Raw genomic sequence first — 26,743 nt, forward strand, 5'->3', positions numbered from 1 at the left:
CAAAAAACAAAAACCCCACAAAACGTAATAGTAGTTCCCAGATGTCTAAGATTACCTTTTCAAAGCAGAATTCTGAATTGATATATTTGGCCCCAGAGCTATTCTTTATGGAGCAGTTAGGAAAATCTAGCAAAAAGATGGAACCTAAGAGCAGAGAATTCCGCTAGCTGTGTGTCTAAGCAAAACATTTTCCAGAGATCTGAGTAGTTTCCCAACATTCAATAAAAAGCAGGTTGGCTAAAGCCATGTCTTATCTGTAGACCTATATTCTCACAATATAAATGGATGTGTCTCTAAGAAACAACTACACATGAGATGGGCAGTTAGAGGTAGCTCCCAGACATATTGGGTGCTAATTGCTGGGAATCCCAAGTGGAAAGATTGCGGCTGTGCTCAGGTGCTGCTTTTGGACTTACCATAGGCAACAAGTTGGCCACTGTGAGAACAAGATGCTGGACTAGATGGGCCTCTGTCCTAATCCACCAGGGCTTTTTTTATGTTCTTATGTATATTTAAATGCAACACTGCCCCAAAGGGAAGGTGAGGGGGTTACAAAAGTTGGGCACTTTCTGCTGAGTGATAGATTCCAGGGGGTTTCAGGTGCTCATACAGGGTTTATGTTCATTTGAGAATCAAGATGTGGCAGAGACTGCAATAGCTTAGTAGACTCGTAATCTGGTGAACCGGGTTTGATTCCCAGCTCCTCCACATGCAGCTGCTGGGTGATCTTGGGCTAGTCACACTTCTTTGAAGTCTCTAAGCCCCGCTCACCTCAGAGAGTGTTTGTTGTGGGGGAGGACGGGAAAGGAGAATGTTAGCCGCTTTGAGACTCCTGAAGGGGAGTGATAAAGGGGAATATCAAATCCAAACTCTTCTTCTTCTTCTTCAGTGCGGCACTGGAGCCCAAGGCATCTCTCCCAGCCAGCCTCCAGTCAGCCTGCCTCGTATGGTTCTGTCCCTCTGTTTCCCCTTCTTCTTCCCAACACACTTTGCTAAAGACACTATTCACCTGTCACCACTCTCTCACACCTCATCACCTTGGCAGCCTCTGTCTGCCTAGGCCCAAGATTCCTCTTAGTTGGGCCATTGACACCTTTTTGTCATGTTAACATGTCTCTCCCAGGTGAGGCACTTTAGGCGGTGAAGAACCAAAGTGTAGTAAATGCAGTTCATCTCATGCATCTTCAGGTAGGGTCAAGAAAGACTCCTGCTTGAAGCACCGTCAGCCAGTGTTGACAATATTTAGCTAGATAGTTCAATGGTATGACTTGGTGAAGGCAGTTTCTTATGCCTATACAAGAGAGAAAGGGCAAGAGGGAGAGAAGTAGGTGGGCAAGAATGCAGCACTCGCATATACATGCCTCTTGTGGTTTAAATTGCATCCCACACATCCCACTCTACACCACGATCAGAGGCAGCTGCTACCCTAAGAACCAGTGCAGATGTTTCTGCAGCTGATTCAGGGACTTAACCACAGTATCAAATTTGTTCTCACTGTTGGAGATTTTGCCTCAATTTTGTAATGATGTGACCTTTTTTTGGCCACAAGATCTTCAGAAGAACACATTGGTCAAGTCTGAAATAGTTAACGGGATTCTTTGGTGGAAGACTGAAGAACCACGAGTAATTGCTAAGCACAATTCAGTCCAACTTCAAATTAACTTCCAGACTTCCAATCAATTTTTCTGTTTTGCATTCCACTCCTAAAAAGAAGGCACCGACATGTAAAGAGTTATGTTCAGGTCAGAAACAGGGTGTCCTGACTGTTTCTGACTATTGCCACTTCTGAGGTCAGAATTACACCAGTTTTGTGCAGGGGTTGGCCTGTTTGTTCCATGTAGACTGTGGAAGGGCACTGCTGACAAATGATAGCATATCTATCATTTTCCAGAGATGTGGGCAGTTTTTTCCATGCCACCCCTTCTCTCCCTCTATATGCAGCAATATAGAGAAAATCCATGCAGTGGTTGTGAAGAGCATAATAGGATACCAAGTGTGTCTGTAGGGGTCCCTATTGCTGGTTCAGACACAGAGGCTGAAGAAATAGGGTTGCTATGACATCATCGTACTTGATGTGTGTGTGATGATTCCGAAAGTGTGTGGTAGGCATGGTCCCATCACTGGTTCCCTCTGGATGTGAGAAGAATGTAGACATTATTGTTACTAGAGTCCCTGATTGCCACTGGTGGTGTTTCCTGGGTCACCGTGATGCGCCTCTCATTTTTATGCCATTAGTTTCTTTTCTGGTTGCATGTTTCCCACCCTGCCCTTGTAGACTGGGAAAATCTAGAACACGGCAGCTGTTCAGGCTCCCCCCACCATCAGAATTAGGATTGCTCTGCCTAGCCTTTAAAAAGTTCTATGGTATTAGCACACAACAGCTGATGTTGCAGCTATCCTTGGATCAGAGTACTGCAACCAGTTTTATTTAGATGGAGACAGAATTAATCAGTGACCTTCACTAATGCACATACCATACTTCGCAACTCCAAGGATGATGAAGCTCTTAAGATTCCTTGGTGTATTTTTCTGGTAATGTTAAATGGAAAAGTTCATTAAGGGATAGAAAATTCCCAGCTCAGCTAATTTATGTGCCAAATGGCTCTGTTCACTTCCTGCAGAAGGTGGGTTGAAACCGAGCTGTCCAGCACTAAGTCACCTCGTACAAAGGTTGTGGGACCAAATATAACTAGTCACTTGATAATTCGCTCCCCGTTAATTCTGGAAAGAATGCGAGTGTTGAAACAGACAAAAACATTCTGATACTTAGGAGCATTTAAAGGGCATTTCCAGATTATCATATTTTGTAGGAAATAAATATCCAGTTGCGTTACTCATTTGTTGCGTGGGATCCAGAGGTCTGTCTTCAAGGTAGTTGAGGAACATCGCAAAGGCCCTAGATGAGAAATAAACAACACTCCCACACTGAAGCATAAAATGTAATAAAGACTCTTAATATACAATACAATGCAATGCAAAACAAAAATTTAGCATAACAAATGAACACCTAAAACATTCATTCATATTAATCTGTGTGCACCTTCCTTTTGAGCATCAAAAGCCAAGTGACACTTTTCTCATTTTTTTACAGGAGGGAAAATGTATGAGCAATGTCTATTCCCCAAAGTGTACTCTAATCTCACAGCATTTGGTTCAAACCAGGTCATCATTTCTTCTGCAATATCCATGGGACAGACTGGATAATATTGGGCAATATCCCTCACTGGGGTCCAGTGTAGACTCTTGCTCACCGAGTGCATTAGCACTGGCTCCACATGTAAAAAGTAAAGGACCCCTGGAAGGTTAAGTCCAGTCAAAGGCTACTATGGGGTTGTGGCACTCATCTTGCTTTCAGGCCAAGGGAGCCGGTGTTTGTCCACAGACAGCTTTCCCGGTCATGTGGCTTGCATGACTAAACCACTTCTGGTGCAACGGAACACCGTGACGGAAACCAGAGTGCACAGAAATGCCGTTTACCTTCCTGCCTCAGTGGTAACTATTTATCTACTTGCACTGGTTTGCTTTTGAACTGCTAGGTTAGCAGGAGCTGGGACAGAGCAATGGGAGCTCACCCTGTCATGGAGACTCGATCCGCCAACCTGCAGGCAAGCCCAAGAGGCTCAGTGGTTTAGACCACAGCAGTTCCAAGTACCAAGGTACAAATTGCTTATATGATATAATTTGGAAAACCATCCATGTAGTTTTCTGCATATGTTGAACTGGACATATGCAGATGGCATTCACATGTCTTATCCCTGCATGTGCTTGCGGGCAGGAACACTGAGTGGGTGGGTGGAGAGCTACATTCACATGTTGGGACAAGTTAAGAGAGATGTACCATCTGTTCCCAAAGGGTAAACACTGGGCCTCTGATGCATGTTTGGTATATTAAATAACTTCTGAGGACCTTGAGGAAAGAAACGGATATGAGGGTGTCATTACGCTCAGGTGAAATTTGCTTATGCTCTTTTAAAAGGAAGATTTAATTATACTCTTATTACAAAACTGAACTAATTTGGATGATTGATATGCCCAGAGAAAAAAAAAGAGGACCATGGTGTGAAATAATTGGTGTAAGCAGGTTTAAATTAGTTGGATGTAACATGAGACCATCAGCACATGGAAATAAGTAGGAGAAAATGATACTTTCCTCGGAATTAGTGTTTCTTTATTTTGAAAAATGGTCTTGCCATGAGCACTTCAGGAATGGTTAATAGCACTGGGATCAAGGTGTCAGCTATTGCTAGTGTTTCATAATAAGTAATTCTGCTTTTCAGCTAGTGACATGTATAATTGCTCCAGTATTAAAAGGAAACCACAATTAAATTGCTCCAAACCTTAAAAACCTTTTTCTCCTTTCCACTCAATATATTTCATTGTAAGAGACATGAACAAAATGATGGTAAGAAATGTTTCAAATTGCACTTCCAATCTTGCTGGAAGAGGGGTGGGGGTGGGCTTCAACACTAAAATACATCTACTTGATACCTTCATAAGTAACATGTGGTTTTATATTTTAAAAATGTGGATTCTTTTTCTGCCTGAACGAAAGCTTTGAGAAGCTGCTGGGTTTGCTTACTTCCTCAGTATCAGGCGCTGGCCCGCTGAGAGAGATCATTTCCCCAAGTCTCCAGCATTCCTTAAAAAAAAACCCCATTCCATTAGCATCCATTACACAGAGCCAGAAGCAGAGGCTTTGAAAACCCTACATTTACTTCCAATACGTTGTACATGAGATTCTTTTGAACGCCTAGGCAATTGCTTTAGGATTGGTTAGGAACATAATAATATAATAATAATTTTTTATTTTATTTTATTTTATTTATATCCCGCCCTCCCCAGCCGAAGCCGGGCTCAGGGCGGCTAACAACAATAAAATAATACAACATTCTAAAAAACATAGCGTTAGGGAAGATATGCAGGAACTATGTTACAAGGAGAGGGTGGGATTCTCTGATGGTTTATGCAGGGCCTTTATAGAAGCCTGAACTTGCTCAGTTAATAACCTTCTAGGCTGTGTCCTTTAAGGATTTAATTGTGTTTAGAGATGCATCAGGTGAGGATAGATTAATGCAATGTGAGCTGATTTTTTATTATTATAAAAAAGAACTTTTTATTGGGTTTTATAAACACAGAGCACTGGAATATTAAACGATAAATAAATAGACTTGGGAGCTGATTTTTAGACTACAGAGACAGGACAGAGATAGAGGCTTATCAGGACATGAGGTCAATCTGGATACTGAATGCCAAGATTGAGGATTGATTCATGTGTTTGCAGCATCAAAGTCATGAGAATGACAGGGACTAGTGCTTCTCACACGAACAGTGGTAGAGGGCAGCTTGCCAATCCTTTGATGTACCTGAGATGAAGCCATTGGTACTACCCCTGGCTGAACACAGGGATATGGCTCCCACACCCAAATAATATAAATATGGGAGACTGGAGCGCTGCTAAAATTAAAGATTGAAGACACTGAAGACATTGCCTTAGACTGAAGGAGTGAGAGGAATAGCTGTTGCTCTGGAGGTGCTTCCCCAGCCATGAGAAATCTGATTTTTTTAATGCTTTACTTTGTATTCTTTGCTAGCAAATAAACTTGTTAAAGTAACCACCTTGGTCTTTTTATTGTCTGCCAGAAACAAACAAACAAAAAAGAACCCCTTGCGTCTTGGCAAGGCACACAATAACATAGGAAGCTTATACCACAGGTCCCTCTTTATTTGACTCCCTGAAGCCCTGATTGTTACTTTGGTGAGACTATATTAGAACCACGCCAAACAAAAGTGAATGGCTTGGGGATTCCTGTCTGTAATAGAGCAGCATAAATAATCTTGAAAGTGTTGCTTGCTTATGACTGTATGACATTCTTGAAGACGGAAAAAGTGACTTAAATGTGGTTCTCATTAGATCACAACCAGATGGGCTTTATTAAGAATAATATTAAGTGATTTGCTGCTTATGTTATGGTGTAGCACTACCTTACGTTCTCCAAATTGTATTGCACTCTATAGGGCTTTGAAAGACACAAAAATGTGGCTGTGAGGAAGTCAACTATGTATTTCTTTTTTGCTGCCTTAAGCTGAAAGCTATGTGAAATCCAGATGTATTTGTTGTATCCAAAGTTACACTGGGCTATAGTCAACATTAATGAATCTGCATGTCTTGGGTCATATCCCACTGAAACTTCTGGGAAATCCAAATTCCATTACCTCAAATACAGCAAAGGGATTGTAATTAGTAAGCCCACCACATCAGAGTAAAATGTATTTATTCTGGTTGATAAATTGATGATTTCCCCTGTGCTCTGTAGCCAAGTGGATGAAGCTTCTTGATAGCACAGACAAGTTCTTTCTTACAGAAGGATGGAGGGAACTGCCTCAGCTGGCAGCATGGATGTGGTCAGATGATGGCAGGAACTGGTGTGTGAATGATGGACTTTAAAAGAGGGTTCTCCTAGGACATTTGGCTGCCTGAGCCAAAAATGGCATCTCTGTATTCACTGACCTTTGTAATAGAATCAGTTCAAAATGCAATGCTTGAAAAGGCGGAACAGATATATTTGGACTGAAAGGACAGCCTCTGCAAGAGGAGAAGGAAGCTCCTTTGGATGATAGCTAGCTCATTTCAACAGGACTTTAAAAAACAATATTCATGGGAAGAAGAAATGAGACAGTTGTGTCCGTTTGCCTAGTGACACCTAGTGATAATGGCATGAGATGATGACCTTTGAGTCAAATAGCCAGAAAAGGGGCATACAGTCCAGAAGACCTACAGTCAACACATCAGTCTACTTGTCATGTAATAAGAGAGTATAAGTACCCCGGAGACAGACCTATTTTGGGGCAATGGCCTCTGCAGCACTCCAAGGAGCAGCAGGACACTTCCATCATCATCCCATTTCACCATTCCTCTGTGCTACTCGACTAGCCATCTAGTTAGAACTTTGGTTAATGTTTATTTATTTAAATATTTATAGGTTGTTTTTTTTTAAAAAAAAGGTAAAGGACCCCTGGACGGTTAAGTCCGGTCAAAGGCAACTATGGGGTTGCTGCACTCATCTCACTTTTCAGGCCGAGGGAGCCGGCATTTTTCCACCTACAGCTTTCTGGGTCACGTGGCCAGCAGGACTAAACTGCTTCTGGCACAACGGAACACCGTGATGGAAACCAGAGTGCACAGCAATGCCGTTTACCTTCCCACCACAGTGGTACCAATTTATCTACTTGCACAGGTATGCTTTTGAACTGCTATGTTGGCAGAAGCTGGGACAGAGCATTATTTATAGAACACTCTTCAGCAGCAAAAATACAGCAAGGCGGTACACAATTTAACAGAAATGACAAGAAGATCAACACAATATGACATGAAGATCAATACAGTACAAAAGAAGAAGAAGAAGAAGAGGAGGAGGAGGAGGAGGAGTTTGGATTTGATATCCTGCTTTATCACTACCCAAAGGAGTCTCAAAGCAGCTAACATTCTCCTTTCCCTTCCTCCCACACAACAAACACTCTGTGAGGTGAGTGAGGCTGAGAGACGTCAAAGAAGTGTGACTGGCTCAAGGTCACCCAGCAGCTGCATGTGGAGGAGCGGAGACGTGAATCCGGTTCACCAGACTACAAGTCTATTGCTCTTAACCACTACACCACACTGGCTCTCAATAAGTCAATAAGATCAATACAAAGTATATCACTGCACCGCATGTGTGATGAATGCATCATGTAACTCAGAGTTCTTGAATGCATCATGTAACTCAGGGTTGGCATTTCCCCTTTCACTACCTGAGGCAAAACGGGAAGGTGTCCTCTCAGCTTGCTGCCTCCCCAACCCTGATGAAGCCTCCCTTAGTTGGGTTGTTTGGCAGTGCTTGCAAAGTGGCAATGGGGGGTTCCAGTGAGATTTTGTGGAGCTCTTATGAGATCTCATGAGATCTGGCTGAAAACTGCTGCTGGTGTCACCTGAGATGACTGCCTCTATGCACTCCTCCTTTGACCCCAAGTGGTATTCATAACATCCCCTCCATTTCCAATTTTCCCAAATAAATAAAGCAGAAAGTAATATTTTAAAATACGGCTTAGGTTAAAGTACTTACTGGGGTGGGGTGAACATTTTTGGTAGCAATGAAAAGTGCACCTTCTCAATGTCTTTTGGGCTGGGACAGAACAGGAAGGTTGTGTGTGACTGATTCAGTAGTGTTCACTGGGTAGCATTGTCCTAACTCCATGACGACTTCATTTACATATAGTGATGTCATCACACACCAAATCTGATTGGGTATGTGCAGAATCGTGACACCATCCTCACCATTATGTGATTACTGATGGCCTGGGAATACTAATGCAACTAATCCAGGAAGAAGTGGTAATTATTATTATTATTATTTTAATGTGCAGAAATAGCAACAGATGGGGAAATAGTAGCAGTGAACAGGGCTCTGAACAGGTCAATATTTTGAAAATTAAGACCCTTGGATACTGAGAGAGTGTCCTAGGGGGCCATAGGATATATCAGATCTTACTCTCCCAGGTCCACACCAGGGAGCATTCTGCAGGCGCATGGGGACAGGCTTCAGATTCACTGCATCTTAAGCCTTTATGTTGTGTGGGGAGTGTGCCACCCCTCCCATTGTAACAAAATACAAATAAATATTAGTAAATAATAAGGAGGCAATGAACAGTGAGGAAAAAATACAAAAAGTCACCCTCCCACCTTCTGCCCTGTACCTAGGGCACGTATAAAATTGGCTTGCTCTGCCTTTCTTTTGGGTGGGGGGCAGAACATTTGACAGAGACCTACTACTTAAAACAATATTGATCCCAGCAGTCTGCTCAAAACAAGAAGCTTTTTCAACTCCCACTTAAATGGATCAATAGAGAGGCTCCAATGGGAAGGAGTTCCAGAACCAAGGGACCTCTGCCAACAAAGTTCTGTTTCTAATGGTAGTCAGTTTTACCTTAAAGTACTTCTTTTACCTTAGAAAAAGTGTCCCATTTTCTGGAACCTGAATCACAGGGGTTCAAAAATATATTCTTCATATATCCAAGACCCACAACCCATGCTCATTTGTGATGTTCTGTGTTTAAGAACCTGGAGTCCAACTCTCGTTCCCCACAAGGCTCTTATTTCCACTTTAGCGACGGTGTAGGCTTCTGAAAATAGCTCTTAATAACGGAAAACCTGATAAAACTCTAGCTGAACTGAAGTACTGCCAGTGCAACATTAGACGGCAGTTACCAATCTTCAGAACCTTAATAATTGGAAACAGAAATTGAGAAGTCAAGAGGCGCAGCTAGCAGTTCGTGCTGATGATAAATCATAAGCTGTTGTGACTAAATTTATGCACAGGTGACAACAGCTATATTTCCTTCCTTTGTTTTTCATGTCTAGAGCAGATGGTCCACAGTTATCTCTCGTGGCCATTAGACTGCTGTATCTTTCGGACTTTCTTTTGATCATAGTCAGCAGATCAGCTACTACTGATTTAATATCAAAGATGCCTCTGCAAGCAGAATGATGCCTATAGAGGCAGCTGTAAATAATCAGGGAGGACACAGCTAGGTACTGGCAAATCTGTCAGTTTTGGTTGGACTCAGTGCCTCAGTTTTCCATTCTAAAGTTCAGTTTGCCACATTTCGACATTAGTTTGATATATGTATGCATACTCACATAGTATTCACATGAAAACTAATCAGCATTTTAGTGTGCACTTCTCCTAGTTTATACATTTTTGAAAGCCATTTCCCCTAATAGAATGCATTTTGTTTGTTAGAAATCCCACCAGCAACACTTCTGCCCATTCTGTTTGGTGGGAGGAAGAGGCAGCTTTGCACTGGGAGAATGACCATTAGGTCCAGTCGTGACCAACTCTGGGGTTGCGACGCTCATCTCGCTTGACTAGCCGAGGGAGCCAGCGTACAGCTTCCGGGTCATGTGGCCAGCATGACTTAGCCACTGGTGAAACCAGAGCAGCGCACGAAAACACCATTTACCTTTCCACCGGAGCGGTACCTATTTATCTACTTGCACTTTGACGTGCTTTCGAACTGCTAGGTTGGCAGGAGCAGGGACTGAGCAACGGGAGCTCACCCCGTGGCAGGGATTCGAACTGCCGACCTTCTGATCGGCAAATCCTAGGATCTGTGGTTTAACCCACAACACCACCTGCGTCCCTTGGGAGAATGATACCCCTGTCCAATCTATTTATTCCTTCAGTATACCAAATTACCTAGCTCAATTGAGCCTCATTTCAGTACAAATCTAAGGACGCTTCCTATCCCACCATTAATCTTAGACATCTGTGAATAAGACAACATTTTCAGGAAGTGAGTGGGCTGAAACACTGAGTGGACACATTTTTGGGGTATTGCAAACAGAGGTGTTAATCTCTCAATAAAGGAACCCAGACTTTAGAATTGGATGAACTAGTGATAGTTGTTATGCAGAGTCAAAAGTATGAGCAGCTGAAATTAGAAATTTGGGGCAATTTTGAACAGTGGGAAATATTTTTTTCAGTGCATGGCAGTTTTTATACACAGTAACTCCCATGTAATATCTGGGTACTGCACTGATAGTAAGAACACACACACACACACACACGTAGCAAAGTGAAGTTATTTTTTAAAATGGCTTATAATAAATTTCTACCCAGAATTAAGCTGTATTGACTTTAAGAGGGGGTGGGAAGTGCTTCCAAGTAAGTCCATCTTAGGTTGCACCTGTAGTGTCAGGATAGCAGAAAAACAGGTCAGGATCAAGCAATCCATTCTAACCCAACTGTACTTCATTGCTATAAACATGTCTGGAAAAAGTATACCTATGAACCACTGAAGCAACACAACTGTGGAAACTGTGGAAAGTCAAGTGCCCCCCTTTCCAAAGCAACAACTTCGAAGCACATTGCCCCAGAGCATACACAACAGCTGCCTTAAACTGTTTCTCTCACATGGCCAATGACTGGATAAAGCTTTGGAAATATGTAGGTAATAATCACTTTAACCTAGTTTGATAATTATTAAGATGAAGGAGCTTTGAAATATATAGCACTTGACCAGAAATGGAAGAGGTTAGACTTGCGTGTCAGATGTTTTCCTTTAATTTTCTGGTAACTATTATAGGACCTCTGTTTATAAATAGCAATTGTCAAAAATAATAGTAATGAAAAAGAGATGGAATGGCACATGCAGACATGTGGATTCTTTTAATATTTACTGGAAACTTGTCTCAGTGGAAAAGCAGAGTGCTCTGGCCATTTTAACAGAGTCAAGTACACTTTTTATTATAAGCATTAGCATGGATGATGCTGGCTCTCCCCACTTCCTATTTCCTTTATGAATATAGATATTTGCTTCTTTTAACAATCTATCTGACGTTAACAGGACAGAATCCACAGCCTTGAAGAATTTTTTAATGGCACATTTTACAACATAACACAATAATTTTGAATATTAACGGCTCATATGGTTCAAAGGAAGTGAAATAAGGGACGATTAGGGTCCTTCACTAGGCTACTAGGCCATCTCAGTAGAAGCTTCATTTCTCTAATGCCAAATGAAACTTTGGCTGCTACGCTATACCAAACAAAAAGCCTATGTAGGACTCCCAGAACTTCTACATCTACTGATCTATATTTCTACTATATATTTCTATCTATATATTGTTAAACACCAGTTTAGGATTTCCAATTCTACTCTTCCCATGCCTTTAAGATCCCCTTGGTGCAGAAATATAGCAGGCAATATATTGGAGATAAAGTGAACAAAAAGGTTTTTCTTGCATGCTATGTAATACCTAAAGGCAAATTTTGAATGTCTGCAACCTGAAGACTTACTATTATCTGCAGAGAGCACATGCCCCCTATTTTGAAAGAACTTCATTGGTTTCAAGGTGTTGGTGTTGACATCAAAGCCCCAGTCTACTTACTGGAAGATCTACTGCAATTGTAAACCTCCAAACAACCTCTAATGCAGGCTTCCTCAAACTCGGCCCTCCAGATGTTTTTGGCCTACAACTCCCATGATCCTTAGCTAGCAGGACCAGTGGTCAGGGATGATGGGAACTGTAGTCTCAAAACATCTGGAGGGCCAAGGTTGAGGAAGCCTGCTCTAATGTCTTCTGGGGATTTTTGTAAGAGCCATCCTGGATCAGACCAAAGGCTGATCTAGTCCAGCATTCAGTTCTTGTAGGAAGCCCATATGAATGGCATGAAAGCAACAGCAATTTCTCCCCATGATCGCTAGCAAATGGTATTCAGAGGCATACAGCCTCTGATATTGGGGGCAATATAGTGATCATGACTAGCAGTCATTGATAGTCTAATATTCCATTAATTTGTCTTAATTTGTCTAATTTAACACTGTCCAAGCTGGTGTCAATTATGATGTATTGTGGTATCAGATTCTACAGCAACTACAGTGGAACCTTGGTTTTCAAACATAATCCGTTTCGGAAGACCCTTCGACTTCCTTAACATTTGAAAACTGAAGATCAATGGGCACTTGGCAAAATCCATTGGGGAAAAAAATGAAGAAACGCACCCCAGAAGCTGTTCGACCTCCGAGGCATGTTCAAAAACAGAAGCAATTACTTCTGGGTTTGGGGTGTTCGGGTTCTGAATCGTTCATCAAGAGAGACATTCGAGAACTGAGGTTCCCCTGCATGTCCATTTTCTCTATAACATGAATAGTTTTATAACCTCTATCACCCAACAGTCAAAATGGACCAGGGGGTGGGAAGCTTTCCAGATCCTGCTTCCCGCTCTGCTTTTAGGATGGCGGATAAGAAACGTCAGTGATAAAAAAAAGCTCACAAACTTCATTGTTAATGTGTAATATCTGTAAATTACTGTACTGAAAAAAATGCGGGGCTGCTTTATGTTCAAGCGTGAAGAAGAAGATGAAAAAGCCACAATTTTGCCAAAAGAAAAATGAACTGCTTTGTAGAAAGGGCATTACAAAACCATTCTCTGTCTTTTCTTACTCAGAAGTAAGCCCCATGAAGTTTACATATTAGTAAATGTTCTTAGCACCGCTGTCATTATTCTCCTAAAATAATCCACTATTTTAGTGGAAGCCCCTGGATAAGGCAGGGACTACAGTAAAACAGCTTCTTGCTGTTAGGAGTTATTATTTGCGTTACAAGGAATACAATGAAAAATAGAATCCTTTGTGTCAGAAACCAGAAGCTCTCTGGCAGATTATATCGAGGCAAATGATTTAGTGTCCCTTCTTGACTGTGTTAATTGTTATCCTAGTCGCCCAGGAAGGGAATTTTAAACATGCAGAAGTCTTGCAAAAATAAGCTCCAGCACATTTATGACTGTCTCAACAACATCCCAGCTTTCCGGCTAGATGGGTGTTCGGTTCAGAGGAAAGTTGATTTTGCTTTAGCATAGCAAATAAAGAGTTCCCACAGATATATATCCGAGGGGGGCGAGCTGGGGAGATCTATAAAAATAGTTATGAAACTCAACAAAAGTCGAATGAGTAAAGAGGTATGGCTAGGAGGCATAAAGCTCTGCTATCTTAGGAAGGCTTCTGTAAGATAGGAATTGCTGGCAAGAATGCAGTAGTTGAGCATTTCATTTAACCATTAGCTAGGGTAGATTTGACATAGGTCAAAGTACAATTTTAGAAGGAAGGGGGCATGAATGGGGAACTTTTCTCTGCTTGCAGACTTCACTTTAACACTTTGTATAGGGCTTAATCACAGTTGTCTCCAAGCAATATGTAGGAGACCCAATACAACAAGACTGATTTTTTTTAAAGGCTAGAAATGAGTTAAAACTATAAAATCAGAGTTCTGTTAAAAAGCCTGCTGGAATAATGTAAAGTTCTCAGTAAGCATGTAAATAATACACTTTATAGTCTAAAGTTTATACCATAAACCTAACCCCACCTTCTTGGAAGTAAATACTAGTAAATGCAATGGCACAAACACATGCACTTAGGATCTCTGCCATACTAATGAAAGGAATGTGTGTGGGATGGGATTTAGGAGTGTGTTGAGACGTTGCTTCCAAGAGATCATTTTAGCCTTTGAATGACCTCTGGTATGGAATGACAATATAACTAGTTGCGTGCAGGCTATAGACCCAGGCAAGGCTTCACTACCTTCACGTGTTTTAGAGAAGGGGAAATTTTACCAGGTGTAGCTTGATTTAAAATCAACAGACATGGTGGATTACAGTCAGTGTTTTGGAGCAAGGTAATTGTAAAATAGCACAAGGGTAGAAAATTCAATGGCATATCCATCCCCACTTTGCTTCAAAAAGCATCACACACATCGTTAATGAAACATTGTTAAAATTGGATCCAGTAGAATTAAGAGAAAATTCTAGACAGTAGAGTTGTATCTGTGATGTAGTATACTGGGATTAGAAGCCTGACTGCTGAAATAAGATCTTGACTATTGGAGCGGAACATCTCGAAAAGCATTTTTAAAAATAACTTAAAATAAGGAAATTTTGTGGGTTTCTCCAGTCTCCTTCCCTGCACCTGCCTAAATCTGTTCTGGGGTTTCCCTTAATCTTCTGGAACAGATTTGGGGAGGGTGTGTGCAGAGAGATGTGAGGGGAAAAGTTAAGGTTGTTGGATATTACCCATGCTGCCTAACCAGTTTTCTGATGACAGGTCTTCACAGTCCCTTAACGTACATTTCCAAGCCCAGTTCAAAGTGTTGGTGGTGACATTTAAAGCCCTAAATGGCCTTGGCCCAGTATACCTGAAGCAGCATCTCCACCCCCATCATTCAGCCCAGACACCGAGGTCCAGCTCTGAGGGCCTTCTGGGAGTTCCCTCACTGAGAGACGTGAGGTTACTGGGAACTAGGCAGAGGGTGTTCTTGGTAGTGGTGCCCACCTTGTGGAACACCCTCCCATCAGAAGTCATGGAAATAAACAAGTATCTGAGTTTTAGAAGACATCTGAAGGCAGCCCTGTTTAGGGAAGTTTTTAATGATTGATGTTTTATCACTTTTTTATTATTAATATTCTTTTGGGAGCTGCTCAGAGTGGCTGGGGAAATGCAGCCGGATTGATTGATTGATTGAATGAATGAATAACCATGTGTTGTGAAATGTGCTTACTCTGCCCTCATGTATCAAGCCCAGTCAAATGCAATGGGTAGGCCTTAGTCATGTAAGCACACCTAGTTGACAGGCAGGTGTAAAGGTAATTCTCTCAAATGTTTCCTCTTCTAGAACAAAGCTCTTGTGGGGGAAAAACCCAAAACCAACCCAATACTTTGGCCGCCTGACAGATGTGTTTACACAAATTAATGTCAAGGATAGATTCCAACTTCAGAATAACCAAATTGGAACACATTGGGGCATTTAGTGTGTCAAATGAAACTAAATTGGACAACTTTCTGCTGCACAGTAGCAACTCACAGAGCTCCAAAAAGCTCACACCCAAAGGGAAAGGGAAATGTTTTGCCAGAATGGGCAGAATGTCCAGCTTCTCTAGGTGGGAAACTATGCTGCAAATGAGACTGGCTATGGGCAAAAGGAAAGGTTCTGCCCAGTCTCTGCAGCCTCAGCCAGAAATGCAAATAGAAAAACAGGATGCTTGCTAAAGGATTTAATGTGCATGATATGTCCATATGTATTAAGGGGTCATTGTTGAAGGAGAATGCTGGTAAAGGTGAGGGTTTCATTACAGCACATTTTCTTCTGACTTTCACAGCATGCATTAAGAAAAAAAATATGTGTGTAGGTTGTTCTCCCTGTAAATTTCCTTTCCTTAGTCTCAGTGTTGCCCTTATAGTATTCGGAAGGGAAGAAGATGGAGAGTAAAGTAGAATTAGTTGTCTCTGCCTGTGGCTCTCTCTGGCTTGACCTCCTCTTGGTCTTTCTGCCTTCCAACCTACCAGTTCCAAGGAGCACCAGACATCCCTGGTCTGTCTTTCTTTCTTTCTTTCTTTCTTTCTTTCTTTCTTTCTTTCTTTCTTTCTTTCTTTCTTTCTTTCTTTCTCTCTCTCTCTTTCTCTCTTTCTCTCTTTCTCTCTTTCTCTCTTTCTCTCTTTCTCTCTTTCTCTCTTTCTCTCCTTCTCCTTCTTTTAGTTTAACAAAAGTCATTTATTGCTTGATTGTAGGGGGAAAACACCCTCTCTAAGCAGGTTACAAGAATATATAAAACAAAGCATTAAAATTGTTGATAACAACAGTTAAAAACAAGGATATTTGGAAGATGATCCAAATCAACAATTGCTAAAAAGAATAAACCACATGTAGCTTCTATATGTCTATTGGCTAGAGCATGGTGCTGATAATGCCTTCCAACTCTACAATTCTGTGTTTCTATGAAAACATTCAAATTGTTGATAAAAACACACCTCTTATAGGCAGGCATTCCTGGGTGGCTGCTAGCCTAGAGAATGCTCAGCCTTGTCTGCCATCAGTAGGTTGTCACTTGATAGGGCATTCCATGCCAAGGGATCACCCCAAGAAGTTAGACTTGCCCCACATTTGACGTTAGGCCCCTGTGGGGCCTCAGTAGGCCTGTAGACCAGAGGTTCTCCATTGCTGAATTATAGCTTTGAATATCCAATTATAGGGACAAAGGACAGAGAAAGGCACCAGCTTCGCTGGGTTCTTGTGAGCACCTCAGGTGCACTTGCTGCAAACAGATTAGATGGAGTCTGCTCTGCTCCATCAAGACCATTCTTGGGGTTTGCAGGCTCTGAGGAAGAGCATCTTGTGGCCGTGTGTGTTCTAAATATTTACTGAAAAATGAAATGCAAGCCATTAAGTATTTAAAGATGAAGCTCTATTTTGAAGAGTAGCTTTGAAACGCGGGAACGTAAACATTGGGCAAATGATATAGCAAGAAATGTGACAGGGTTATTCAAAGAGAGCAGTGCCTAATTCTTTTTTAGCGGTGACAAAACAATGTGCCTCTTTTGCATAACTTAATCCAGAGCAAACCATTTAAGCATGGGCATGTTTTTGGAATAAGTACTTCTACATGGTTGTGGAACTACATACAGCACAAGCAGTTAAAAGCCGCAGTGAATCATTTTCTCATGGAAAAAGAATTATCTGCATGAGGTTACTATTGGATTCACACGTCATTTTACAGCCAAGGCTAATAGACATTTAGATTATTTTAAGAAAACTACAGAGGATTAACATATACAATAGCCTCATTCATCAGCGAGGAAGTCTATTTCTGTTCAGGTGTTTAAAGAAACGCAACAGAATTTACAAAGAAGCCAACACTTGGAAGATTTATCCCTACCACAGTACTTAGTTTATTTAAAGTGACACACGTATCTCAATTTATGCTTTATCTGTTAAATTGCCATGTGCGTCTAGAAATATCCCACCACAAGAACACAACCCTTATAAAAATTCCAACATATGCAGACCTCCTGGCTCTGTGATTCTGGAACAAATGGTTTATAGTCAGAGTATGTGTTACTAGGGCAGCCACCTCCCAATCAGCCCCACACTTCTATTCCAAGTGTTTTAAGACTGAGAGGAACAGATTAAACATTCCTGTCCCTTCTGGAAGACTGTGGTGGTCTCAGGGCCTTATGTGGTGTTTACCCCAGATGCTAGGCCAGGCAGGCAGGCAGGCAATGGACAGACACTGCAGACTTTTAACAGGTCCTCCAAGCCTTCTACGCAGGATGTCAATATAACAACATCAGTGTAGATGATGCTTTACCTATTACAAGAGGACAGGTTCCTACGTTAAGAGGATAACAATCTAAAATTTGGCACAGGGGAGTGGCACAGAAAGAGGATGGGGCTAGAGGTAGGAGTAGGAAGGGGAAGCTTACACACGTATTTCATTTTCCTGTGCTTAGAGTTGGTTACTGTAGGGAGCAGGGCAGTGCGGGGAACCTGTGGTCCTCCACACGTTGATGAAATTCAGCTTTCATCAACCCCAACCAGTATGGACAATGGTCAAAGGTAGTGGGGACTGTACTCCAGAGGACTACAGTCCTGGTGTAGGGACTAGGGTCAGAGGGGAGATTTGTTTACTTAACATTTTAAAGTGATCCATTGTAATTTGCAGTTCCTGGATTTATATGTAAATCAGAACATGGTTACCAATTGATTGTCAACTTCTCTGAATTTTGTAGTGCACATGAAGCACATAAAAATGCATATTTCATGGGGGAAATGCATATAAAATGTGTATTTTACAGAAAGCATATGCAAAAATGTGTATATTTTAAATACCAATTCCCATGTTTCAAAAAGCACCCCCTGAGAATGGAATGAGATGGTTTTATGATTGAAATAGAATGAAAATAAACTTATCTATCAATCCCCAGTAGGGTTTAAGAGGTTTTGTTGGTAAAGACTTCATGAAAATTATGAGTTGTGAAGAAAGTAAGAGTTTTGGCACCATAAAGGTATTCTGAGGGGCAGTTCTTGATGTAAGGGATATTACAGATAGGGGAAGTTTGGTAAGATCTTTCGGTGGCTTTGAATGAAGGAGCTGGAGAAAAAATGTTCATGAGAACAGAAATGTCATGATATGAGTTGCCAACTGGTCAAAAATATCCTGTCTTTATATCCTTCTGTGGTAGTTGATCTCTGGTCTTCAATTTTTTAAATATGGTTTTTATGATATGGTTTTAGGTATGATTGTTGTAAACTGCTCTGATTTTTTAAAGAAATAGTGGTATATAAATATTTTTCATAAATAAATAACTGCTCAAAAAAATGCAGAACTTGCCAGGCAAAGGTGGTTGTGTCATGGAGGTAACATCACATGGTAACACAGAATTTTTATGTGAAAAAGATGAAAATACTTTATAATTGTATAATTGTTGTGCCTATTTGATCAGATTTGGGCTGAAGGTATGTGAGTGTAACAATGATGCCATGCTTTATCCAGTTTCTGCTATTTGTAAATGCCCATGTTATTGTTAGCACAACCTGTGGTGTTACATTTATGCAAGCTTTGAACAGCAGCAGCAATATAGGCGATAAATAGAGTCAAGGCACAAAATAAAATTAAAGCTATGTCTGCAGTTGAATACACAGCACACATGCCCTTCAGTTGATTCAGTTTTACAAGGATTCCATTAACTTATATTCTCCAAGAGCAGTTTATTGAAATTTCCATTTTGGCTCTGCTCTGGAGATTTCGTTCATCTGTTACAGCAATCTCATTCTCCAGCTTCAGATGTGGAAGCCACAAATCCCACACAACTCTCCCAATGGCCTTTGTGGGATTTCATTTCATAGCTTGACAAAAGCTGGTTTGACAATAGCCTTCATATGCAAAGCACAATTGAAATTTACAATAATTCACTCTTGGGTTTGATCCAAAGCCCAGAGCAAGTCAAAGTGCAGTTTTTCGGTTGACTTCCCTGGATTTTGGATCATGCCCATTTGTGATTTAAAAGTCTTGCTTCCTTAAGTTTGCATCACACATGATTTTCATTCAGTTGAGTGCTATTGCAAAATATTCCCATTAGTACAATTTTCATGTTGGGGAAAAAATATACACCTGCTTCTTCTCAAGTCAGACAGGAGTATGCCAAACCACCCCTAGATGCACAATGTATTTCTTTTTGATTTGATGTCTATATCCTTGGAACATTCTGAATTTTTTCCTTCACATGAATGGTTTGTGGGAACAGCCCTGTGTAAGAAAGTCATATTGTTGGAAACAGCTCTCTGAAAAAAAATATTTTGAAGATCCAGTATACCAGGGTTTGTCATTTTTGGAGAATACTATTCTCTGAAAGGGCTGTGTGTATTTTGCCCCCAACTTCTGTGATTACTATACTAAGCTGTAATCACTGAATTCCGTAATTAAGCTGAATGCTGATAGTTAAACTGCTCTCTAAACAATCATGTGTGATTTATATAACTCATTTTAAGTGACAATATAACAGAATATAGTCTTAGTTTTTCTGTTGAAGTGCCCATAACTCAGTATCCATAACTCAAAGGAACTAAATACTGGGGGGAGGAATTCAAAATGATTATTCAGCAAAATAATACATTGTTCAAAGGTACAATAATCTTGGGCTGTGTTTAATACAAAATTGTGTGTATGTGAATTTTCTGCACGATTTCAATTCCAGAGACACTTTTCAACCAATGAAAGTCCCACAGTGTGCTCATAGAAGGGTTTCTTTTATATAAAGATATGACTTTGCTTCGGGACACGGGTGGCGCTGTGGGTTAAACCACAGAGCCTAGGACTTGCTGATCAAAAGGTTGGCGGTTCAAATCCCTGCGACGGGTTGAGCTCCCGCTGCTCGGTCCCTGCTCCTGCCAACCTAGCAGTTCGAAAGCACATCAAAGTGCAAGTAGATAAATAGGTACCGCTCTGGCGGGAAGGTAAACAGCGTTTCCGTGCGCTGCTCTGGTTCTCCAGAAGCGGCCACATGACCTGGAAGCTGTACGCCGGCTCCCTTGGCCAATAAAGCAAGATGAGTGCCGCAACCCCAGAGTCGGCCACGACTGGACCTAATGGTCAGGGGTCCCTTTACCTTTACCTTATGACTTTGCTTGGCTTCAACATCTCAATGTGTTTAATATGTAAGGTTCTAAAAAACTCATTCACAAAGTAAAGTTACAGGAGCAAAAAGGAGACTGGTAATAGACCCTCATTTGCTGCCTCTTCTATGGTGAAATAAATACTCTTGTATCAACTTTGAGCCTCCAGGCACTTCTAAAACTAGGACCATCTGTTCACATTTTGCTGAGATGCCAGTTAGGCTTAACAAGTTATATCTGCAATGCATGGGAAATTGGTTTTTGATTTTTTTAAAGGTAGGTCTGTGTGAATTAAACCTGGGTTTCAAATGGTATTTGGAGTTGGAGGGTTTTACGTTTACCCCACTCTTCATTTTCCTTTATGCCTATGTTTTGACCTACTGGCTTGTAAACTTGGCTGTTGCAACACCATGCAGATCAAGCCTGGAAATACCTCATTTAAGATTTACAAAGAAGCGGCTGTTTTCATCCAGCTCCTGCTGTAAGGATTTTCCTCTTTGTTTGCTAGCTTGCTAGGAATTTTTTTAAAAAGAAGTCAAATACTTTAGGATATACTGGCACCAAAATTTGAATGCTAAAATGATTCCAAAACCCAGCAGCAGGTATTTAACGCTAAGTTCATTCTTCATTTGGGGATTATTACACTACTTCTCAGCAAAAAGCTCAACCATCATTTTTGTGTAGTTGCTCTGCCCAGAGATAGAACATTATATTATTTCCTTATGCTACCATGGTGTAATCAAATAACTCAAAAGCTGCAATATGTTTCTATCTCTCAAAATTATACCATGAAACTGGAGTAAACAGAGTTGTAACTTGGTTCTTGAACTTAATCCATTCTGGGAGTCTATTCGACTCCTGAAACTGTTCAAAAACCAAGGCGCAGCTTCCGATTGGCTGCAGGAGCTTCCTGCACTCAAGTGGAAGCTGCGTCAGATATTTGGCTTCCAAAAAATGTTTAAAAACCAGACCCAGGGCCAGATTTAGGTTTGATGAGGCCCTAAGCTACTGAAGGTAATGGGGTGCTTTATTTGTCCAGCTGTCATTTGTCAACAACAAATTGTCGCTGTTTTTTGTGTTGAATATAGGCTATATGGTAATTTGGGGACCTAAAAGGTATCTAAAGCCATTTGCACGTAACAAGTAGGAGCCTACACAACACAAAACACTGTTGCTGTGTGTCGGTTTTATTTTATTTGTTTTTTTATCTTATATTTTGGAAATGTACATCCAATTTTTCTTCTTCCTTTAAATTTTTTGGGGCCCCCAAGAGAGTGGGGCCCTAAGCTATAGCTTGTTTAGCTCATACATAAATCCGGTACTGACCAGAACACTTACTTCCGGGTTTGCGGCATTCTTGAGCCGATTTGTTCAGCAACTAAGCCATTCGGGAACCAAGGTTTGACTGTATACAAAGCCTACCCACCCACCTACCCTGAAAACTTAAGACTGTAATCTTATCCTGACTTTTCTATTGCTAGTCTTGAGAGCAGCTGAATAACAATGACAACAAAACCCTTATGTATGATTTCCTCCCACAAAATGACAGACTGTATATTTTACTTGAGAATAATAGCTAATAAATGATTAAATAAGTTTGAACTGGAGGCACTAGAGCCCCAAACAGATTTTTATTTTATTTTTTGAAATGACTGTTAAATTTGTCAATGCCTGGATTCCCAAATAAGCTGCTCTATTCTGTTTTTCATATCAGGTATTCATGGTGCCCCCAGAAGTTATATTTGCAGAACTAACAGTTGCCTAGAATCACATCTGTGTGTGCTAAAAGAAAAGTTATGTATGATTGTCATGTGAACATTATTTCATTGCTGGTGATATTCAGAATGGCAAATGATGGTTTAGAGAAAGGCACACCCAAATCTTAATATGTAAACACACCCCAAAGCCATTTTGAAAAGGGATAGTGGATGCAGATCACAGCCAAAGATCCCCAATTCTGAATTATGAAGATTTTATTCCAGCAGTTTTCCATTCTGTTGCTCCAAGAACACACTTTGGATTAATATTAACAGGAATTCTGATTTCGATTTCAAACTAAACACCAGACTTTATTTATATAAAACTTAAAAGATGGGATCTGGACAGGAGTGAGCATGTGTTTTTCTAAATGTGAATACTGTATTTGATTATACATGGAAGTGTGGAACAAGATGCTTAATGCCAAAGAAAATATGTAAACTGTTTTGTGGATCCAGTTAACTTTAGGCCCATGCATGGCTAGGCAATATTTATATATGTAGGTTGTAAAGGCAGCTGCTACTTGCCAAGAGTTGAGCATATTCTCTTTGTCCTACCCAAATGAGACAAAGTCTAGTCGGGATATTGACTTATGCTTCATATGGTCAGCTTTTCCCCACCCCAAAACAGTGTATATTATAACTTGATAAATGTGCTGCAAGCAGGTGGTTGGAAGACCCCTTCGCTTTGCCTTTCACAAGTCTTCATTCTCCGAAAAAATGAGCCTTTCACTCCAGGGCTACGAGCCATATCTGAGGTAATGTTCACAATTTATTCATGGCTTCCAATAGCTCTCAAACCTAGGACCCGTTTAAAAAAAACCAAGACAGATTAAGGCCAGAATGCAGTCTATATGTTTTACATTATGGGGATAGGAACGTTGCTTTGATAGTGGAACTAGCTTGGCATAACAAGGTCGCTGTGACCTTGAATGAGACTTGATCACAGCTAATGCTTGGTAAGGTGGGGGTTTTTTTGGGGGGGGGTAGGTAGGTCAAAAAAGCTTCCTGAAATTTGTATTAATCAGCAGTCAACAGTCAGATTTTTAAGACATTTCAGGAAATGGAGATCTTACCTTAAAACATAAGATGAGCAGTGCCAGATTTATGCACAAGCAAAGTAAGCTACGAAAAAGAATTTCAAATTTTACTCAAGTACACAAGAATACACAGTTTTTGGTAAATGCTTTGGGGCCAGTTGAATATGACATCTTTCAGGCACTCTGCATGTCTTAATCCAGCCCTGAAAATGAATATAATATGACTGAGGTCCTTCACATTTTTTTTTATCGAAAAGGTGGAAAAAAGATCCTTGTCATCACTTCAACCCCTTCAAGTCCACATGGGAGCAGTCATGTTCACTCTCTGAAGAATACTCCTGAGAACAGCGCTTATTTCTCTTGTTTAAGGTAACCTAGCAAGGTCATGGTTTATGTAAAATTTGAAGGACACAGTAGAAATCAGCAGAAATGAGTAGAGGAAGCAATAGTATCTCAACAGATGATTGAATGAAAATAGGTTATTATGCAAAAAGTTGCAGCCAGCAGCAACATCCATATGAACAAAGATTCAGAACAGGTGCTGTCAACGATATCACTTATATAAATGCTATACTGCAGAAATTAAAATTAATAATCATTGTAAATAACAAAGGCAGCATTAATATTGACTATTATTTTTCACCGCATTCCTAAAATTATGCCAAATGAAAACATTCAGGAAGGGAACAAGCAGAAGCAGTTTGCACAAGGTATTTAAGTTATAAAGCATGAACCAGGGATTTCTGGAACTGCATCAGACATCCTGCTACATCCAGTCCAAATGAAACAAAAGTAAATTGTCCCCGTCCAAAAATTTGCTGCCCTGAAATTGGGTGTTCCAGGATGGGGCTGAAATGCCAACAGCTGTAACAGAGTGACTTCCTGTTCTATTACATTATACTGCTGTCGTAGCACTACAGATAGTTTTCTCAAAAACGTTGACTATTGAGGTGTCAGGCAGTCTACGGATATCAGAAATCTAGAGGACACTGTTCTTGGCTAGAATAGGAAGACATTACTTCCTTACTCATTCCGCTCATTTTGTTGCTATTTGCATTCTGAAAACACAGTTTTCAGGGACTAATAGTGCATTCCTGTGCATGTCTACTCTAAAGTAAGTTCCACAAAGTTCAATGAAACTTGATCCCAGGTAAGCGAGTACAGACTTGCAGCCTGTTTGCTGTGTGCTGTACACATGTGATTACCTGCACACAATTTGCTACATGATAGCCTTCCTGAACCTGCTTATGCCTTCCAACTGCCCCGATTTTAGTGGGACATCCTGGATTCACAGAACCGTTCCCAGCTTCCATTTCAATCCAGGAATGTGCTGCTTCTTTCCACCCCTAATAACCACCACTAAGCTCGGGGATGAGGATGAGCCGAATGAGCCTCTCCATAGCCACTGCTGCCGGCCTCCTCCCTTTGGCAGCTTATAGTGCTCCTGGAGAGCAGGCAGAAGAGGGGATGCTGCCACCACTGAAGCCCAGCCCCAGTTATGTGCCAGAACCAGCAACTCTGGTGCACCCATTGCAGGAGCTGCCAGCATGGCTGGCCCTGTATGGATGATGTCCCCATAGGGGTTGTCCTCACTTCCCTTGTGTTCTGGATCCCAGCAGTGGAAAAGTGCAGTTATGCTGCCACCACGGCTTCTCCTCTTCACTGCTTCCGCCTCCAGATCAGGCCTGACCTGGGGTGGAACTGAGACCTGACGGTGCTGAGCTGGCACCAAGGAAGCAGCCTCCACAGCTCCCTAGTGCACCGTAGACCTATAGAAGAGAGATGTGGCACTGCCGCCGCCACTCCTTCTCCCTGTCACTTCCACCCCCAGCATTTTGATGTCTCGGATCCAGAGATATGTTTGTTGGCGGGTATGATTGCTATTCTTCAGTTGTTCCACCAGCCCCACCCAGTACGGCTAATGGTCAGGGATGATGGGAGTTGTAGTCCAAAACATCTGGAGAGGCACCAGATGGGAGGAGGATGCCATGCAATCACTTCTCTTGTCTCACGTTTACAGAATTAACCTGGCACAACCAGCTGTTGATGGACCCCATTGTCAGAGCATTGAAGCACCCCAAGGGAAGGGTCTTCAAGAGATAATATCAACTTGCCCCTGTCAGGTGTAAGATACTGGTTTGCTTGACATATCAAGGAATGGCATTTCCATTTTCTTCATGAGAACGACCACAGACAAAGGAAAAGCAATTGAAATGAATTCTTAAACAAACTGGTGGATGGATGCAAAGTATGGAATTCTTTGCCTAATGCAAAACAGGACTTGGGAAATTGAGCCAGAGAAAGCAAACTTTGGACCGACCTAATGAGCCAAGCCAAATGCATAATGAGGCTTAGCCACCTCTTTGTATTCACTGTAAGCAATCGTGAGGAAAATTAAGCAGTCAGGAGGATTGTTAAATGAATATTATATAAAGTACTTTCAGGTGTCCAAATGCTTTATGACTTCTGCGGAGAGCCAAAGTTAAGCCTCAGTGAGTTCAGCAGAAAAGAGAGAACATCCCTAAGTTTCCTGTTGGCTAGATTGCACCTGGTGTTTGCTGAGTGCAATTCTGCAGTTAAATGCTGCACATTTAAGGCTTTGCAATGGATTTACGGAGTGTGAGATTCCAGTCTGTTCATAATATAACCTTCAAATCTCCCTGCCCTGCCTTGCTACCACTTTTTAATAGCATGTAGCATGATCCTATGCATTTTTACTGGGAAGGAAGTCCCAGGGTGTTCAATGACACTTCTTCTCTAAAATGTGCATTTAGGATTGCAGCCTAAATTGGTGCCAGGATACACTAGCACTTAGCCACAGAAGTTGGTAATGAAATATCTGTTTTAAAAGCAACAGTGGTAGGCTTGGCTGAGTTACTTTGTTGATATACCACCATTCTTCCAATGCCCTTGAAGTGGTTCACAGTTTAAAATAATGATTTTAATATGAAAAGTAAAATGGGAAGGGTAGCAGGAAGAAAAGAAGCACACCCGCAATGTGAATCCTATACATGTTTGCTCAACTGCCACCATGTTCAATACAGCTTTCTCCTTTGTTAATGTGTTTTCAGGATTAATCCTTCAGTCCTCGGAATTCTCCAAGAGACAATTCTGGGAGGAGATAAACAGCAGTAGTGTCAGCCATGTTTATGTATGGGCCCTCACTGTTCAGTTGCCCAAGGTTGCCTTTTCTAATTAGCTGTGTCAATGAACTGGGATTTGAACCTGGGTTTCCCAATCTGAGGATGATCAGTTTAGCTGCTACACCTCATTGGCTGTCATCAAAGTTCAGCTACAGAACATGTGAAGTAACGAACTAGTTCATCTGTGCTTATGTCTTCTAACCCCAATTCTATACATTTAAATAAAAAACTGTATTAATTGTTTGAAAACAAAATAATTCTGTGCAAGTGTTTTCAGGCTGGGGAGGCTGAATTTACTACTCGTACTATACAAAAAACTGGGAAATGGGA

At 41.2% G+C, this 26,743-nt stretch overlaps 1 long non-coding RNA gene across 2 annotated transcripts; it reads right to left on the reverse strand.

Annotated features, from left to right (window-relative positions):
- Positions 1 to 1,145: 1,145 nt before the first annotated feature.
- Positions 1,146 to 8,212, reverse strand: LOC309367975. Of its 2 annotated transcripts, none has more exons than XR_014167431.1 (3): positions 7,786 to 8,212; positions 2,475 to 2,896; positions 1,146 to 1,291 (listed from the first exon to the last, which is right to left on the reverse strand). It is a non-coding gene; the product is annotated as an uncharacterized lncRNA (long non-coding RNA). The 2 variants fall into 2 exon arrangements; XR_014167432.1 differs by having other exon boundaries at positions 8,138 to 8,204.
- Between the last annotated feature and the right edge of the window lie 18,531 nt (positions 8,213 to 26,743).

Source organism: Podarcis melisellensis, assembly GCF_964234715.1.
Source record: "Podarcis melisellensis genome assembly, chromosome: 4".
Taxonomy (NCBI): Eukaryota; Metazoa; Chordata; class Lepidosauria; order Squamata; family Lacertidae; genus Podarcis; species Podarcis melisellensis.